This window comes from Petaurus breviceps, unplaced genomic scaffold (assembly GCF_028583685.1).
Source record: "Petaurus breviceps papuanus isolate PSGF00001 unplaced genomic scaffold, PetGlider_PUasm1.0 38, whole genome shotgun sequence".
NCBI lineage: Eukaryota > Metazoa > Chordata > Mammalia > Diprotodontia > Petauridae > Petaurus > Petaurus breviceps.
In genome coordinates, this window is record NW_027186304.1 from 69,720,926 (window position 1) to 69,739,798 (window position 18,873).

The 18,873-nt window shown below is 36.9% G+C and overlaps 1 protein-coding gene across 1 annotated transcript in view; it reads right to left on the bottom strand.

Annotated features, from left to right (window-relative positions):
* Window positions 1-2,085: 2,085 nt before the first annotated feature.
* CA8 (carbonic anhydrase 8) overlaps window positions 2,086-18,873 on the bottom strand; it is a 177,473-nt gene continuing 160,685 nt past the window's right edge. The window contains exon 9 of the mRNA XM_069099997.1: window positions 2,086-2,540. The gene's annotated coding sequence lies outside the window, so the exon portion shown is untranslated. The remainder of the gene's footprint in view (window positions 2,541-18,873) is intronic.

Below are 18,873 nucleotides of genomic sequence, written 5' to 3' on the forward strand. Positions count from 1 at the left end.
CATACTAGGTTTATTTGGCTGGCATGAAAGTCAATCTGTATTAATTCTTTTAAGAAGATTTTTGTGTTTGGAGTAGAGGCAAAAGGAATTGGGTGGGAAAGACTGCCAGAAGGTATAATCCATAACCTCCTCTCTCCACCCCTCAACCTCATCTCAGGTGAATGTAAGCTCTTTTGAAAGCAACTTTCATGTTACCTTTGTATTCCCAGAGCACAGCACAATCTTTTGTACAGTATAAATGATTAACAAGAGTTTGTTGGGTTCTTGAATTAGCTCAAGACTAGGAGCTGCTATAAGTGAAGAGAGCTGTTTCCCTTCATCATTATCTTCTTCCAGAAAATGAAAGCTGCTTTGACTTGACACTAGGTTGCTGTCAAGCTCTCTCCCTCCAGACCTTCTTCCTATATCCCCTTTTCTGATTGGACACAGCTCAGCCCCTTACTTTCCAAAACACACACACACACACACACACACACACACACACACACACACACACACACACACACACACACACACACACATCCCACCCCACCCCATACTACTGTCCTACCCAATCCTCAGGTTTAAGAATTTTAGATACATATTTTATAATGTCTGGAATATCAACCATTCACCATCATCTTAATAATTTTCTTGTTTGCACCATAATACCCCTTGTATCACATCCTAAAATATATCACTTTTTTAAAACTAAATCTCTGATTTTATTGGTATAGAGAATTCTGGGGGAGGTGCTTCTTCTACCAATACAAGTCAGCACCTTCTCTGTAACTTAAAGTCTTAAAGAGTGCCTGCTGCACTGTTTGTCAGTCAATAGACATTTATGTAGTACATGCTGTGTGTCAGGCGTTGTGCTGGGGATTTAAACAGAGGCAAAAACAAAACAAAACAAAAAAACAACCCTATCTGTCCTCTGATGAAGCTCACAGTCTAAAGGGGTAAGGGGTGGGGATAATAGGCAAACACCATGTACAAAAAAAGGTATATGTTGGATAAATTGAGAGTAATTTCAGAGGGTAGGTATTAAGATCAAGGACTGAGAAAGGCTTCCTACAGAAAGTAAAACTTTAGCTGAGACTTAAAGGAGGCCAGTGCTAGGAGGTAGAGGCTAGTGCCATTGGATAGCAGAGTACATAGAGGGGAATAATGTGTAAAAAGATTGCAAATATAGGAATGGGCCACTAAGTATGTACCAGAAATATGAGTTGAACTGGTTTTCCTAACTGTTAGGCCAGCTCTCTATTTGATGCACCATGCTACCCATTAAAATGTATTCTTATACCTCTATTAGAATTTCTATCTTTAGTTTTGCTTTTTAGAACAAAGACATAATGTTTTTAAAATTTATTCCATTCGTTACTCCATATCACTCTGTGCAGAAGGGCTAAAAATGTCCAATGTCATTTTGTGCCACAAAATTCACACCAAAGGATGATATTACTATAACCTTGCTTTGTTTTACTAATTTTAACTGTTGTTTAGTAAAATTGTAAATTTCTTGACTATTTAAAACTGTTGTACCCTGCCGTGTGAGGACTTTAATACGGTCCATGCAAACTGGAAGCATGAGTATGTTTATTTTAAAAGTGAAGCCCATTTAAAGAAATTTAAAGTTCTAGAAACAGAGCAAGGATAATTGAATAAGTGCCTTGTTAAATTTCCTCTTTAATTCATGGAAATGAATATATACTTCTAAATAGTATGCTTAGTATTACCTGTAAAGTACTCCTAGAATCTGAGTACCTTTTTTTAAAAAATCATTCCCTTTTACAACCTGTCTGGCCTGTCTTCTCTGTTCTATTTATCTGCTCATCCCCAGAACATTATATGCCCTCTAGTACCTCAAGTATATTTGATCTTCTTAAAACATAAGAAATATACACATGTGTATTCTATCAGATTGATAATTACCAAAACATTTTTCCATACTCTGTATGTACAAAGCTAAGACTCCTAGGTGTTTGAACTCCATGTGAAATAATTTGGATATGCTTTTGGTAGAAAGCTATAGAAATGGAGAGAGAAAGCTAGGCATAATCTTTTTCTATACTACGCTTTTATACCACATTATGAAGTTATATACTCTTGATTGAAACATTTATTTTATTATCACGTATTATACTGTTCACTGAGTGAGTAGAATTTTTAATTACAGTCAGGAAATGAAGAATTACTAATGTCGGGGGTTGATTTTTCCCAACTGTCTACAAAACTGATACATGCTACACATTCACATTTATAACAAACCAGAAAAACTAGTATCTTTCATGTTGCACTCCACTATAAAACACTGTAATGGAAAAATAGGAATACTTAGAGAACATTAACAGTAGTGACTTGAGAGTATAACATGGTTCTTTTCAACATATAGCCATTTCGAGAATTTCACTGAATTGTGTGGATAGAACAACTGTCACAGCTGTCTATCAAGGCGGAATTAGATGGAGGCAGACAATGCAGGCTTTGTGAGTAAACTGAAGCAGCGCCTCCAGTTTCCATTTCTCATCCGAGGGCACTGTGGGACCATCGTCTCCCCCTCCCTGCAAAAAGAATAGGACAATTATATTACAAAAATTCCTCCACAGCAGGTTTGAAAGTCTGTTTATGTCCAAATAGGAAGACAGTAAAAATGAAAAGTAGAAGTTTCATGACAGGAAAAGATAGAAATTTCAAAAAGTACTTGACGCTCAGACATTATATCTGTATAATTTCCCCACCTCCCAATCCAATAGAAATGTATTTGCATGTAAGATGATTCATTGGAATTTCGAAGGCTGTCAACCATGGCTCAGAACTGCAGCTCTAGACTCACATGGACCTGATTTAGTACAAAAGACTCTTCAATAATACTTCAGTAAGGGCTCAGTCCCCATCAAGGGCACAGTCCCTGAAAACATTTGAACTTAACTTGTTTCTAGTTCTCCACTGGGGAGGCTTTTCAGTTCCCCTGAAAACATTAGGTTAATAATAAGCAATTAAACATAGAGTAGATTTATTATAGGGTTTACAAAGAACAGAAAAGAAACTCTCATCCAAACCTACAAATTATCATCCATATTTCTGAGTACCACTTTTTCTTCCCCCATTCTGCCTAGAGGTGCAATCATATTTCTCACAAAACTCACAGTATTGGCAGATGAAGTCCCAGTAGCACTGGACAGAATAAAGACCTTGGTTAAGAGCAATGTATAGACCTCACCACTCACTTGCTTTCCTCAGGAATCTGCTCTCTCCTTTGCTTCCACTTCTGCTACTGTTAGGCTGGCTTCTAGCTAATACCACCATCTCTCAGTATAGTCTCATAGTAATTACATAGGTCCTAATTCTTTCCAGTATCTCCTTGGACTTTGCTTGCCAACCTCTGGCTCTGCTGCTGCTGGCTCCCATCTCTACTGGTCATGCAAGCAGGAAGACCCTTCAATTCCTCTTTCACATGTTCCAGCCCTTTCACATACCTCTCACCATTAGACAAAATAGCTACCCAAATTTTTATGACCTTAGTCCTATCTCCAGGATTATGACCTTGGTCCTAACCTGCCAAAATATTTTCACATGTTCATCTGAACTGAATTTCAATATATGACATTATTATAGTTAAAAATAATCATATTGGGGTGGCTAGGTGGCACAGTGAGTAAAGTGCTGGCCCTGGACTCAGGAGGACCTGAGTTCAAATCCAGCCTCAGATACTTAACACACACAAACAAAAAACCTAGCTGTGTGACCTTGGGTAAATTACTTAAAACCCAATTTCCCTCCAAAAAGCAAAAAAAAAATTATATCAGGGGCAGCTAGGTGGTACAGTGAGTAAGAGCTCTGGCCCCAGAGTCAGGAGGACCGGAGATCAGTTCCAGCCTCAGATACTTAACACACACACACACACACACAAAACTGGCTGTATAACCTTGGGCAAGTTACTTAACCCCAATTGTTTTTAAAAAAAATAATTATATCATAGAATCTCTAAATCAGGAGGCCTTCAAAAATAACCTATTCCCACACAGACGTGAATAGGTCTCCATGCAACATCACTAAGAAATTCAGCCTCTACTGGAAGTCTTCCAATGATGGGTAATTTACTGCCTCACAAGCCAACCCATCCCACTTCATAACAGTTTTCATCATTACCTTATATTTCTTTACAGAGAGCTAAAAATCTACCTCTAAATTTTTTTCCCCCTACTTCTTGGTCCAAGAAAAAAAAAATGTTATTTATCTTCTACAGATAGCATTTCAAGTACTCAAAGACATAGATTTTACCCCAATACATGTTCTTATCTCTAGGTGAAACATTTCTACTTCCAATCCAATAAACATTTATTATGTACCTACAATGTGCAAAATTATACTAAGCTCTAGAGATGCAATTAATAAAAAGAAAGACAGTCCTTGCCCTCAAGGAGCTTATAGTATAAAAGAAAGGTGGGAAAAAGGTGAGGTGCAGGGCAATATAAGAGACTGCTGGCACAGGAATATCTTGTTCCATGGAGTTGAAACTAGGCAGAACAGCAGATGCAAAGTGGAGTAAGCTAAAAGACTAGTTTCTACCCTGTATAAAGGAAGGGATTAGGAGTTTAATACTCCCTCTTAAGAGGAGGCTGAGGGCAGTGGTACATCAATCAAGGCTTGAGTTAACAGTATGGTGATGACATTAGAAGTGATGGACATATCTTGAGAGGCTTGGGGGAGGCATTTTGTTCTGTGATGCCCCAAAATAAAATATGATATTCCAGATGCTCTGAACACAGCAGAATATCAAGTCTTTCACCTCTCCCACCATCTTGCAAGGTTACAGTGCTTTTGGCTGCCACATGACACCACTGACCACTACTAAGTTTACAACACATGAAAAACCTCAGTCTTTTGGTTTGGTACATTTCCCTCATCTTGTACTTGAATAAATTTGTGTCTGTGGTTGTGTGTGTGTGTTTCTGTGTGTGTGGTTGTGTTTGTCAGTTGTATCTGTGTCTGTGTGTTTAAACCTATCTAGATCTTAACATCTTCTATTTCATTTAACACTTCAAAGATCTATAATTTGATCCCTCCATTGTTGCTGATCACAACCCCCCTATGACTTAATAGAGGATCTCCAAGAGCTCAAAACCTCATTCATCATCCAGCTTCCAAAGTGGTGAGTACAGGAGTCATTCTGAATTAGGCTGGTCCTAGGACACCTGACTTACCATTCCTTATTGAGATAATGCTTGTACTTTATATTTATCCTGATATGAGTATATTGGTGGCCCTAGATTAGAATGAAGTTGACTAGCCAACATAGGGACTAAATTCACGCCTTGAGTTAACCAGCCACTGTTGTTTGAAAGAAAGATATCTGAGAAAACCAATATATCATAGTTGGTGTAAGATACAACAGTATGAGTAATTGATTGAAATTTGCTATTCCATTACTAAAAGTAAAGAATTATAAAGCCTTACTATTCTACATCTACCAATTATTTTTTCCAAAACGCAATGTTTAAAAATTTCCAAGTGTATCTTTTTACATTAGACAATAAAATATTTTATGTTAAATTAATGTATTTCATTGTCCCTCAAAGGGAATATATACTCATTTTTCAAACAATCCAATATAATCTCAACAGTAAGAATTAAGTAATGTATCATGTTGTAGCAGAAAGATCACTGGATTTGATATCAAAGGAATTTGGTTCAAACTTTCTTCATCCTATATGTAGGACCTTAGGTAAGTCTTTTAAATTATCTAAGCCTCATTTTTCTCACCTGTAAAATAATGAGATTAGACTAGAGGATCTCTAACCTCAGATTTTTTGTGTATAGATTAATATAACTAAATTAACAATAGTCTGTTTCTAACCAGTCAGATGCAACATTATTTAAGTTGTTTTTTTTTTTTAACACCATTTCATTTATTCATAGATCACCTAATCTGTTAATGATAAGCAAGAAACTGGAAATTAAACAAAAAGATTCCAGGATTACAAAACCAAAATCAACCCAAAATTAATCAACAAGAATTTATTAAATGTCTACTATGTGCAGGGCACTGGGATCCATGCTTGGGATAGGACAAAAAAGAAACAGTCTCTGCCTTCAAAGCGCTTACATTAAACTATGGAAAATTGCATTTATGAATATCTATACACACATACACATACGCATGTACATGTATGTACACATATTTTTGTATTATATGTATGTACACATGTGTTTACATGTATATATGTATGTATGTGTGTCTGTGAGTATATTCTCTAAGTAATTTCAGGGAGGAGGTACTAGTAATGGGAGGGGAACAGAAGTAACGTATGAACTTTTAAGGAACCTAGGACTTGAAAAGCATAGATGTGAAGAAAGAGTACATTCCAAGCAAGGGAGACAGTGATAATCCGTTGCAAAATCACGGAGGCAGGAAATGGAATGGGTGTATGTGAAGAACAGTGAGAAGCACAGTTGTCCTGAACTACAGCGTGTGCAAAGCAGAGTAATGCATCAGTAATAAGCGTGGAATGGTAACTTCTAATGTGAAAATATTTCATGAAAATGGAGCCCTTTTAAAGTTATTATTTTAAAAGAGGCAGAATTGACAAGACTTGGCAAAAGATTGAGCATAATTAATGGAGCAAAGTGAGGGAAAGAGATAATTTGAAGACAAAACTGAGTTTGCCAACCTGATTGACTGGTAAAATGATGGCATCCTCATCAGAAGCAGGAAACTTCAGAACAGAGGTAAGTTTGAGGGAAAGGGTCAGATCTGGGAGTCATCAACATAGATATGATAACTGGTCAAAGACCAGGATAGTTGACATTTGGGAGATGGTCACTGATTCCCTCTAGTAACTGCCACATCTGCTTTTTCATCCCCACATCTTGCCTCATGTTCCTCTTGTTCCATATAGCACAGCTGCCTCCCAAATACCCCCCCCCCAATGTTCAGTAACCAAGGTTCTGTCCTGAGGTCTGTACTACACACTCCCCCCAAATCATCATTGGTACCATCCAACTATTCTATCCCACTCACAACTGAATTTGCTCATAGGCAAAGTTTTAGCTATGTATAGCTCTGCTAAGTATCCAAAATGGATCAATCGATCGGCATTAATTAAGCACTTATTATGTTTTATTTGGCCTTTACTGTTCTAGATAAAAAAAATCAAACCATTTTGGTTTTCTGGTTTCCCAGCATACAGCACAATTAACACAGTGATCTAGAGAATTATTGCTAGACATGGATTGGCTCAGAGAGAGTAAAAAAGAAGTGACATCCAACAGCATGATAGGGAAGAAGATGAAAATCCATAAAAAGAAAATCCAGGGTATCAAAAAGGATATCATTTACTATAGGCATCATGGACCCTCCACACCTCAAAAGTCCCTTGGGTCTTCACTGTAATATTGAAAATTTTAATAATTGAATGTTTCTAATAGTGAGCTGAGTCATCAAGAAAATGTGAATTTATACCTACTAAATTTGGTTTTAAAAGGTAAGTGATTTTAATATATATATATATATATATATATATATATATATATATTTATATATTTTTTTTTTAAGCAATCGGGGTTAAATAACTTGTTCAAGGTTACGAGGCCAGGTGTTTCTGGGTGGGTGCTAAGTGTCTGAGCCCGGGATTAGATCTCCAGGTCGTTCTGACACTGGAGCCGGTGCTCTTACTCGCTGTGCTACCTGGCCGCCCCCATTTTAATATATTTTTAAAAGGCTTCTATCGTGGGGCGGCCAGGTAGCACAGCGAGTAAGAGCACCGGCTCCAGTGTTGAGAAGACCTGGAGATCGAATCCCGGGCTCAGACACTTAGCACCCACCCAGAAACACCTGGCTGTGTAACTTGAGCAAGTTACTTAACCCCAATTGCTTAGGGGCGGCCAGGTGGCTCAGCGAGTAAGAGCACCGGCTCCAGTGTCGGGATGACCTGGATCAAATCCGGCCTCAGATACTCAGCACCACACCCAGAAATAACTGGCCGTGTAACCTTGAGCAAGTTACTTAACCCCGATTGCTTAAAAAAAAAAAAAAAAAAAGGCTTCTATCAATAGTGGTTGTAAAAAAAATATCCTCAATGCTTAAAGTGACAAAACTTCAGTTATCCATGTAATTCACCTATATAGAATATCTCATGCCACACAAATAATGTTATATGTAACATCATTATATGACATTATATGCCTAATGATATACAAAACATATAACGATCATATGCCTCCCCAGACATCAAAACACACTTTCTCATGCATTTCTCATATACTATTTTGTACCAACAGCCATTTTCATGTCATATTCCCACTCTAAACTATAAGCTCCTTGTGGGAAAGGATCCTGTCATATAATTTTGTATCTTCCCCAGTGTCTAGTACATATACATATACCATGTACTTGACAAATGTTCAATCATTCAATACATTTATGAGTAACCATGTAACAATTACTAACACTAACACACATATAAAAGTTTAAAGTTGGGAGTGGCTAGATAGCACAGTGAATAGAGCACTGGCCCTGGAATCAGGAAGACCTGAGTTCAAATGTGGCCTCAGACACTTGATCACACTTACTGGCCCTACGACCTTGGACAAGTCACTTAATCCCAATTGCCCTGCCTTCCCCCTCCAAAAAAAAAGTTTAAAGTTTACAAAAAACATTCATCACAACAACACAGTGGGTTAGGTACATAGTGTAACAATTATTGGTGTTTTAAAGATGAAGAAACTGAGACTCAGAATGATTTAGTGATGCATCCACAGTTGCAGCTAATAAAAGTTAGAGCCAGGATTTAAAATGAAGTCTCCAAACATCCAAGTAGAGTGTCCTTCCCAATAAGTGAAGGTTAATTTTCCCATCAAATCTGACTTTAAAAAGAATTTAAACTAGTTCTCATAATGAAAGATCATAACTTCAAACATTTATTTTGTTGACTCCAGATAAAGCACAAATAGACCTTTGAAAGAATAAAGGTTTCTTTGGGAGATCATCTTTCATTTAGGAACAATTAGATAATCTTTCCACTTATTCTTTTGCAGTTTTTAAACATTAATGAACTTCAATGAACAAGATGAAAAAGCCAAGATAATAGCATACATTGAGAAACCTCAGTCTAACCCAAGATACGTATTTTCATGTGCATCTGTGATAAATTTTGATCTCTATAAACTATATAAAAGACAAATGTCTGGTGTTTCAAATGTTATTAAGAATTCATTCCTAATCATATGGTACTTTCAGGCCAAAAAAAGGAGGATATTTTCTACCTACATATTTGGCAGATATCATATATAAATCTACTGTGTCCCAAAGGCATGCTATGTTGGATATTTAATATTCACCACTAAATTCTAAAGGAACAAAAAGCCACAGTATTCTAAATTGATAGGCAGGATGAAGGCTTCTTTTTAAGACTAATTTATCAAACAAAACTTTGATAAATAATAGAACTCAAAAAACTCAAACAGCAACAAGAACAAAGGGCAAGTATTCAGGCAACTCTGATCTTCTGAAGGTCATTACTTCATAAAGCTGGGCTTGGAATCAGAAAGACTCATCTTCTTGAGTTCAAATCTGCCCTCAGACACTTACTCATTGTGTGACCCTGGGCAAGTCACTTAACCCTATTTGCCTTAGTTCCTAAATTATAAAATGAATTGGAGAAGGAAATGACAGACCATTCCAGTATCTCTACCAAGAAAACACCAGATGGGGTTGCAGAGAGTAGGACACAACTAAAAATTGACTTATGAACAACAACAAAATGATTATTATTTAATATTTGTCAAATACCCCCTTTGAAGACTCAGTAAATATGTGTTGAACAACAAAATTAATGCAAATTAATGCTAGTATAGGATTCACATTAGGGCTACATTGATATAATTTTCATCTAGGAAGAAACTAAAAAGAGATATCATCTTCAAATCCTGATCACTCTAGTAATCATGTTTGTTATGGTTCTCTGAATTATCTGCTATGACTTGTGTTCTTGCAGATGCTAGATAATGAGATGACTGGATCACCAGTCCACTCAAACACTTTAGCAGAACTTGGAAGGTAGTTTCTCAGCATTAAACAATTGCTATGTTAACCCCAGTATCCAGCACTTAGCACAATATCTTACTCATGGTTGGTAGATACTATGTGTTTGTTTAATTGAATTTTCAATAATGGCATTATATGCAGCATTTTACTCTACTTATATTCCCCATATTCAAGCAGCTAGGGGTACAGTATAGTGCTAGGCCTGTATTCAGGAAGCCCTGAGTTTAAATCTAGACTAGACACTTTCTAGTTGTATGACCTTGGGAAAATGATTTAACCTCTGCCTTTCTCAATTTTCTTATCTGGAAAATGTGGGTAATAATAGCATACACACTCCAGGATTGTGGTGAACATAATATTTGAAAGGCATTTTGCAAACCTTCAAGTGCTATATAAATGCAAGCTATTATTGTTGCTATCACCCAGTACATTGCCTTATATGTGTCAGTCATTCAACAAATAGTTATTGAATAAATTAAGTAAACTTACAGCATCCTATGTCAGATTCTCCCAGATATAAAAATTCTTGAATGTTGGGTAAGCCCACCAAATCAATACTTTAAGAACTGAGAAGTAAATAGATTGATCTGGCCTCCTCTAAATATAAGAATATCTAATCAAAAAATTCAAATAACCAGAAATGTAATTATAGTACTATACATTGATCATGGATTCACAGTTGTGATCTTGAGGCACTACAAGATTCTGATACGCCTTCTAAACTGTCCAAGAAAGTTTCACTTATTTCAGTGAATTCAGTTTTAAGCTTCAAATTATCTTTTGTGAAGAGTCCCTTGGGGCAGGGTGTGAATGAACTCTCCATAGGAGGATTTCCTCAAATGCTACAGTCAGAGGTAGCCAAGTAAAATAAAAAGCACATGTGCACACACTGGTCCAACTTCTCCATTGTCTCTGAATGTCACAAAACTGACCCAGCTTCAAGAAATATTGGGATCAGTTCCAGAGCTTTGCAGATTAAGGCAGCAAAGTTGCATTAAAAAAAAAAAGTCCAATGTTTCTGTGAAAATGCTGAAAGGCAAGAGTTCAAATGCAAAGTCATGTAGAAAAGGTCTCATCACTTCCTTTTATCAACCCTTTTCCTTCTCCCTCCAATACAGATTATATTGTTACTTTTATTATTTCTTCCTAAAATTTCTGTTATGGTTAGCACACTGAATAAAGTGTTGAACATAGCATTAAGAAGATCAAGGTTCCAATATTGCTTCAGATGTCTCCTAGTTGTATGACCTTGAGCAAGTCACAAAGCTATCTGAGACTCAACTTCCTTTTCTAAAAAATGGAAATAATAATAATAACATCTAACTTACAGAGTTTTGTGAAAATCAAATGAGAATTAATTTTGTAAAGCGTTTTGGAAACTTTAAAGGGCTATGGAAATACTAACTATATGAAAAGAGAGAGGAAGAGGAGGGTAATGATGGTGGTGATTTTGCATGAATTGTTCTGGCCCTATATTCTGAGGGTGAGATATGCTACATTTTACTCCCACCCCCAGGGGTCTCTGGTATTCCGAGGTGGGTTAGGAATTTTCTTGTCTCTGCCTTTGGCTTGGCCCTCTACAAATTGTCTTCCCCCATTCTAGGAGTCTAGTAGCAAGCACACCAATTCCATTTTACCACTTAATATAAGGTTAGTTTTTACAAAGAGATATTTACTTCAAAGATATAGAAAGAACAAATATATAATCATTTTCTCCAATACTTTAGGGGTATCAATTAGCAGATTAAGTTTACAATTTAGTTCCATTTTCACAAAGCAATAGTCCCATCAAATTCAAGTCCAAAACCCCATCAGACCAACAGGCCAGGGCTTTCTTGCTTGGCTTACTAGATCACCTGGTCTGAATTCCTCAATTCTTATATCCCTGTTTTAAGTTCTGGAGTCAGAAACTCCACTCCCCATATGTGGAACTAAAAAAAAAGATGAATGAAAAAAGCTAAAACCCCAGGTCCATTTCTTAGGGCCAGATAAGTGAAGGGAGGAGAATGGTGGTCCTCAATGGTCCCCTATCTACCTCCTTATCACACTTTGTAGTGGAGTCCTTTACACTCTGCTGAAAAAGCCCATGCTGTGTTCAGTCAGGTAATTTTAAAGACAAAGTTCCAGCTATACAATCAACAGATAAAGGCTACTCCCAAGTATATGATAGGTTAATACAACATGTCTACATATGCACCAGTTTTCCTGTTATGAATAGATTATACATACATATATTTAAATATACTATACATAGTATACATATAAATTATAAGAGAGGCAATATAGCATGCCAATCAAAAAGCATTTATTAAGCACAACTGGGGTACATGGAGAGAAGTAATGTATGAAAAGGCTAAAGAGGAAGGAAAGGGCCAGGTTGTAAAAAATTTTAAATGCTAAAGAATTTTAAATACTACTAATACTATTTGATACTAGAAGCAATAGGGAGCCACGGTAGTAGAATTAATTGAGCTGGGGGTATCAGGCCTGCATTTTTTTTTGTTTTTTTGTCTTTTTTGGAGGGCAATTGGGGTTAAGTGACTTGCCTAAGGTCACATGGCTAGTTTTTTTTTAAGTGTCTGAGGCAGGATTTGAACTCAAGTCCTCCTGACTCCAGAGCTGGTGCTCTATTCACTGTGCCACCTCACCACCCCCAGGCTTGCTTTTTAAGGAAACCATTTTTCTGGTTCTATGGAGGGCAGATTGAAGTAGGGAAGATACTTGAGGTGGGGAGATTAAATAGGAGGCTATTCCAGTAGGCAAAGTGAGAAGTGACAAGGGCCTGAACTAAGGTGGAGGCCATGTTCGAGGAAGAAAGAAGTATGACTGAGATGTTGCCGAGGGAGAAATGAGATTTGATATATAAGTGGTATGTGGGAGTGAGTGTGAGCAGGACAACACCAGGATTATAAACCTAAATTATTGGAATGGATGATGATGCCCTTGATAGCAAAAGGGAAATCAGGAAGAGGACTGGGTTTGGGGGAGGAGATAGAGTCATGCTTTGGATATGTTGAATTTGAGATTTTGATTTTCAAGTCAGAAAGACCTAGTTTCAAGTCCTGCATCAGATATATTGGCTTTGTGATTTTAAGCAAGTCACTTGATCTCTCAGTTCCTGTGAACCAATCTTTCATATTATAATTTGCATAATAGATATTGTTCCTCATTTCGACAGAGAGAGAGAGAGAGAGAGAGAGAGAGAGAGAGAGAGAGAGAGAGAAATGCTTAGAGAGACAGAGAGAGAGAGACACAGAGACACAGAGAAAGCCATTAATGAGTAACAACAGAAATGCTAACCCAGAGACAAACTAATAGGCCTGGGAGCACTGAAAAATTGCTTCCAGGTTCTAGCTTCTGTACTACCACAGAAACATGATAGAGATTGAATTAGTTCTAGCAAAATACATTTCAGTGTCTGAGCCTACTTTAGGAAGGAGAATGGAGAGCTTTAAATATAATGGACGTGCGTTCTGTAAAATTAGAAGTCTATAATTAAAGAAATCACATGGAACTTCTGCGAGCCCTGCTGTCACTGTTAAAGAGATAAGACACAGAACAGCACTGTATATTCATAAGCTAATACTTGGCACATAGTAGGCACTTACTCCAAATGCTCCCTCATCTCAAAGAGGTAGGTATTCTCTTCAACAATGCAGATCATAACCTGATTCGTATCTGACAATTCTGTGCAACTTTCATCCATGTTCTAGAAATTCAACACTAGCATCCATGTATTATCATTAAATCTTCCTTGGGACATTGGGAGGATACTTACACAGTCTTTTTTAGGCTGTCCCTTGCTTATCCCTCACTCTTGCTATATGGCCAAACTACCTTCCTTTTCAGAGCATGTATTTTGGATGGCATCTTTTATCCCACTTCACCTTCCTTGTTCCTTGCTTGAGGTCTGCTTCAGCTTGCTCACACTCACCTTGCACCTTTCCATTGCCCTCAATTTCCATTCTTTGGAGACTGCAGTATTCTATGGCTTGCAGTTATCACTGGAAGGATATATTCATTTTAAGAAGATAGGCTTTGGTTTCAGGGAGAAGGATGGGGTCATTTAAAGAACAATACAATCCCCCAAAAGCAATCCAGCTCCTCTCTTCACTCCATTCTGTTTAATTCAGGGCCCTTTTCATTTAATTGATGGCTTATCTAAGATGTGTGTACATGTGCACATATACAAACACACATGTAGATATGTAATATCCAGCTCAGACTTCTTCAGTATATATTTGATCAAATCCAGCTGCTTTTTTCATCTTTGTTTTCTACAAAATCACTTCCACTTCCTCAAAAAGCACATTCAGCATGGTGAGGTTAGAGTCCAAATATAGTTGGATCTATTGTCCTTTATGGTGAAAATATCATAAAAATCATTACAAATCATTTGCATTTCATTTTTCTTGGCTTTCATCCTTACAATTCACCTATAAATGCTTTGCTAATGTGGGTCTTTTTCCAAGCTTTCTTTAAGCCTAATTTTCTTCTCACTATTCCTCATTATTCTATAAGGTGATACTATTCATAATCTTCCACATTCCTTCTCTGGATAATTTTACAAATGAGTATATATTCAGAACAGATGCTGCTCTTAGAAGTCATATTCTACTTGTCAAATAGGCCAAGATATTTGCTGACCAATGCGATTTTTAGACTCTTTTCTTTTCCTTGTTATACCAATTGATTTATTCTGGTTAAACTTCTGTTTAATGTTGTGTATTGTTTAATTGTTTTTCAGTCATGTCTGACTCTTCATGACCCCATTTGGGGTTTTCTTGGCAAAGATCCTAGAGTGGTTTATTGTTCCATCTCCAGCTCATTTTACAAATGAGGAAACTGAGAAAAACAGGGTTAAGTGACTTGCCCAGCGTCGCACAGCTGGGAATTGTTTGAGGCTGGATTTGAACTCAGGTCTTCCTGACTCTACATCCTATATTCTATCCAATGTACTACCTAAATGCCCTGGTGCTCTAGGTGAAACATGTATAATATATATCATATTGATTTCCTTCTCAATGGGTGCAGGAGCGGCTGGAAATTAATTTAATTCTTTTTTTTTTTTTTTTAAGCAACCAGGGTTAAGTAATTTGCTCAAGGTTACACAGCCAGTTAATTCTGGATGTGGTGCTGAGTGTCTGAGCCTGGGATTCGATCTCCAGGTCATCCCAACACTGGAGCTAGTGCTCTTACTCACTAAGCCACCTGGCTGCCCCAATTTAATTCTTTATGATATTTCTTTGCTATTCACCATGTCTAGAAGCTTCTAGATTCTCTTAGCAGAACATAATTATAATGAATAGGTGGGAGGATCCTGTTTGTTTGGGCAGTCAGTGAGTAAACTAACCAGGAATGTCCCACAGGGCTGTGTCCTTCTCCCTCCTCTCTTTTCCCTCTATACTATTTCACTTGGTGATCTCATCAGCCCCTCTGGATTCAAATGCCATCTCTATGCTGATGATTCCTAGGACTATTTATCCAATGTTAGCCTCTCCTTTAACCTTCCCTCCAACTGGCTAGTACATATCTTGAACTGGATGTTCTATGGACATCTTAAATTCAACTGTCCAAAAGGGAACTCATTAACTTTCCCTTCGAACCCTCCCTTCTGCCTAACTTCCCTATTACTGTTTAGAGTACCACCATTCTCCCAATCATCCTTGACTCCTCATTCTGTCTTTCACTTTCCATATCCAATCTGTTGCCAAGTCCTGTTGGTTTTGTCTTTATCATATTGATCATCTCTTCTCCCACTCCTTTCTCTGGCATTGCCACCACCCTCGTACAAGCCATCACCCACTCACACATGGACTAGTGAGAAAGTTTGTTGACTGGTCTTCTCATCTCAAATTTCTCTTCACTCAAATCCATCCTCCATTTCTCAGCTAACAAATTGATCTTCCTTAAAACTCAGGGCTTAAAACACCCCTCCCACTCCACCATTAAACAAATTACAGTCGTAGCTCTCTATCACCTCTAAGATCAAATATGAAATCCTCTATTTGGCACTCTAAGCTCTTCATAACCTGGCTCCCTTCTACCTTCCCAATTTTCTTACTCTTTATACTTCCCCTATACACATTCTCTGTGGTCCAAGAATGCTGGCCTCCTTGCCGTCCCTTGCACTAAACACTAAACTCTCCATGTCTCTATTCTGGGTATTTTCACTGACTGTTCCCCATGACTAGAATTCTCTCCCACCTCATCTCCATCTCCTACCGTCCCTGGCTTCCTTCAAGGTACACCTAAAAATCTCACCTACAAGAAGCCTTTCCTGATACACTTTAATGCTAGTACCTTCCCTCTCTTGATTATTCTGAATATGATTTGCTAGTGTCTACATACTTGTTTGAGTGTTATCATTGTCATTAGACTGGGAGTCCCTTCAGAGTAGAGACTGTCTTTTTGTGTTCATTTCGTTTTGTTTTGCCTTTCTTTGTCTAGCACATGGAAGCCACTTAATAAATGCTTGTTATTAATAAATGTTTAGCTCTCTTTGTGGTGGCAAAGAACTAGGATGCCTTTCAATTGGGGAATGGTTGAACAAGTTGTGGTATATGATTGTGATGGACTATTGCTGTGCTATAAGAAATAATGGGCTTGGTGATCTTGGAAAACCATGGATAGACTGGTAGGAAATAATGAAAGTGAAATGAGCAGAACCAAGAAAAACACTGTATACAGTAACAACTATATTGTTCTAAGAACAACTTTGAGTGACTAAGTCATTTGACTATTATAAATACTCAAATTAACTACAAAGGCCATTCGAAGGAAGATGCTATCTGCATTCAGACTAAGAACTGATAAATAGAAGTATGTATAGAATGGTTTTATAGATATACACTCACGTGTGTGTACAGATGTGTGTATACATACACATGTATGTGTCTAACAGTAGCCATCTCTAGGGTGAGATGGGGGAAAGAAAAAAGGGTGTATGAAGTTACATGATAACTTTATTATATATTTAAAAGGAATAGCAAGTTGTATATAATAGATTTGCAGTTTCATGTACAATCATCTTTTTTTCCATTCTACTATGCTATGGAAATGCTTGTTTTATTTCTCAAGTTCAGAAAAATAAATGAAATTAAAATAAATAAATGTTTCTTGACTAATGGGCTAATTTTAAATAAGGAAAATAATATCTGTAGGACTTACCCAACAGAGTTTTTATAAAGATTAAATGTGAAAAAGTTTATAAAGCATTTTGTAAATTTTAAAGCACTTTAGGTGCCACTTATCATTGCCATGTTATTTGAATTGGGGACACATATAAGTCTAACTTAGCTCTTTGTGCTACTGATTTAAAATGGTACTCAGCTCATAATATGGAGAATTTTGCTAAATATTTTCTCATTTTAACCACCATTGCCTTAGAAGAAAAAAACGGTTCATATTATAAAATGGTAGTTTTGCATTAAATGCAAAGGAAGAACCTTTTCATAATCTTTGAGATATTACTAAGAAACTTATATTTTTATTTAAATATTCAGCTCCTTTGCCATTTTGAACCTATTATGTTAATATAGTACATGATCTTCCTTTTATGCATTAATCATATTCTAAAACATATTAAGTCTTATTACCTCAGCAGAATTCTATGTTCCTTGACTTGAAGGCCAACATAATAGAGTGCTTTGCACAAAGTAGATGCTTAATGTTTGGAGGAAAGGAGAAGGAGGTCAAGATTGTAGCTAGGAATTGTGGTGTCCCAAAAAAATCAGGTGAGTGGCAGAGGTAACTATAAAGGGAACAAAATTTGGTAATACCAGAGAGGAAGTTATCTCACATGCCTTATCCTCAAAGCTGGGATTGGCAGGAGGACGGAGTAAGAGAAGGAAAGGTGAACCCTAAAATCAAGAACGTTAGGGGTGATCATAAGAACAATCCAATCTTTGGGTGAGGAAGGGAGGTTGTTCAAGTTTGGAATTGCAGGTGCCAGATTGCAAAGTGTAGATATGGAAAGCAATGGGCCTAATGCAGAGAGGAAGAAAACACCCAAGATAGAGGCACCCAGGGGTCAAAACTTAGAAACTCTGCCCTATTCACTGTATACATGTAGAAGGGGAAAAGGGAGGGAAGGAGAAAAGGAAGGAGGGAAGGAAGAAAGAAGTAGGAAGGGAATATTTTGATCAGAGGCCAAAGTTATATAAACCATTGTTACAGAAATTAGCTAGCAAGGTCCATATTACCCTGCACAAAAGTATCATAAAACTTAAAATTGTGCTTTTAAGGTTCATTTAAGGTAAACCTGTATTATGAAGCTTTGACACTTTCTCAATCTCAATTAGCACTAAACTAATTAACAAAACTGTTTTATACACTACAGTGAATCACATTTTTCTTCTTCCTTCCCTAATCCCTTGTGTGTTGTAAGGGTGATTGAGTATCTAATTACTTCTTAATTGAATGCACATATTATACATTTTTCACTAGTTCAAGCTTAATGCTTTTGGTCTAGAAATCAAAGTCAATGAAATTAAGTTGAAATGGGATTTGGGCAACTATTGTAATGAGGAAAGGTTTGCATTAAGCCTAATTATAAGTAAATGTGGGTTTTTAATATTGTTTCCTATGAAAATATTTAAAATGCAGGAATATGACATAAAGGACTAATTTAGATTATTAATAACATTATTATTCATATTTACAACATTTTATTCTATATTATTGAGTTGAACCAATTATAACACTATGGTGTGTATACCACCAATGAAGTCTGAATGGACATTTACATCTGCCAAAAATTATGTTTCCCCTTTCAGCATATCATTGTAAGGAATCTAAGATTGTATTAAAATAAGATTAAGATGGAGATGGTATTAAGTAAAAAAAAG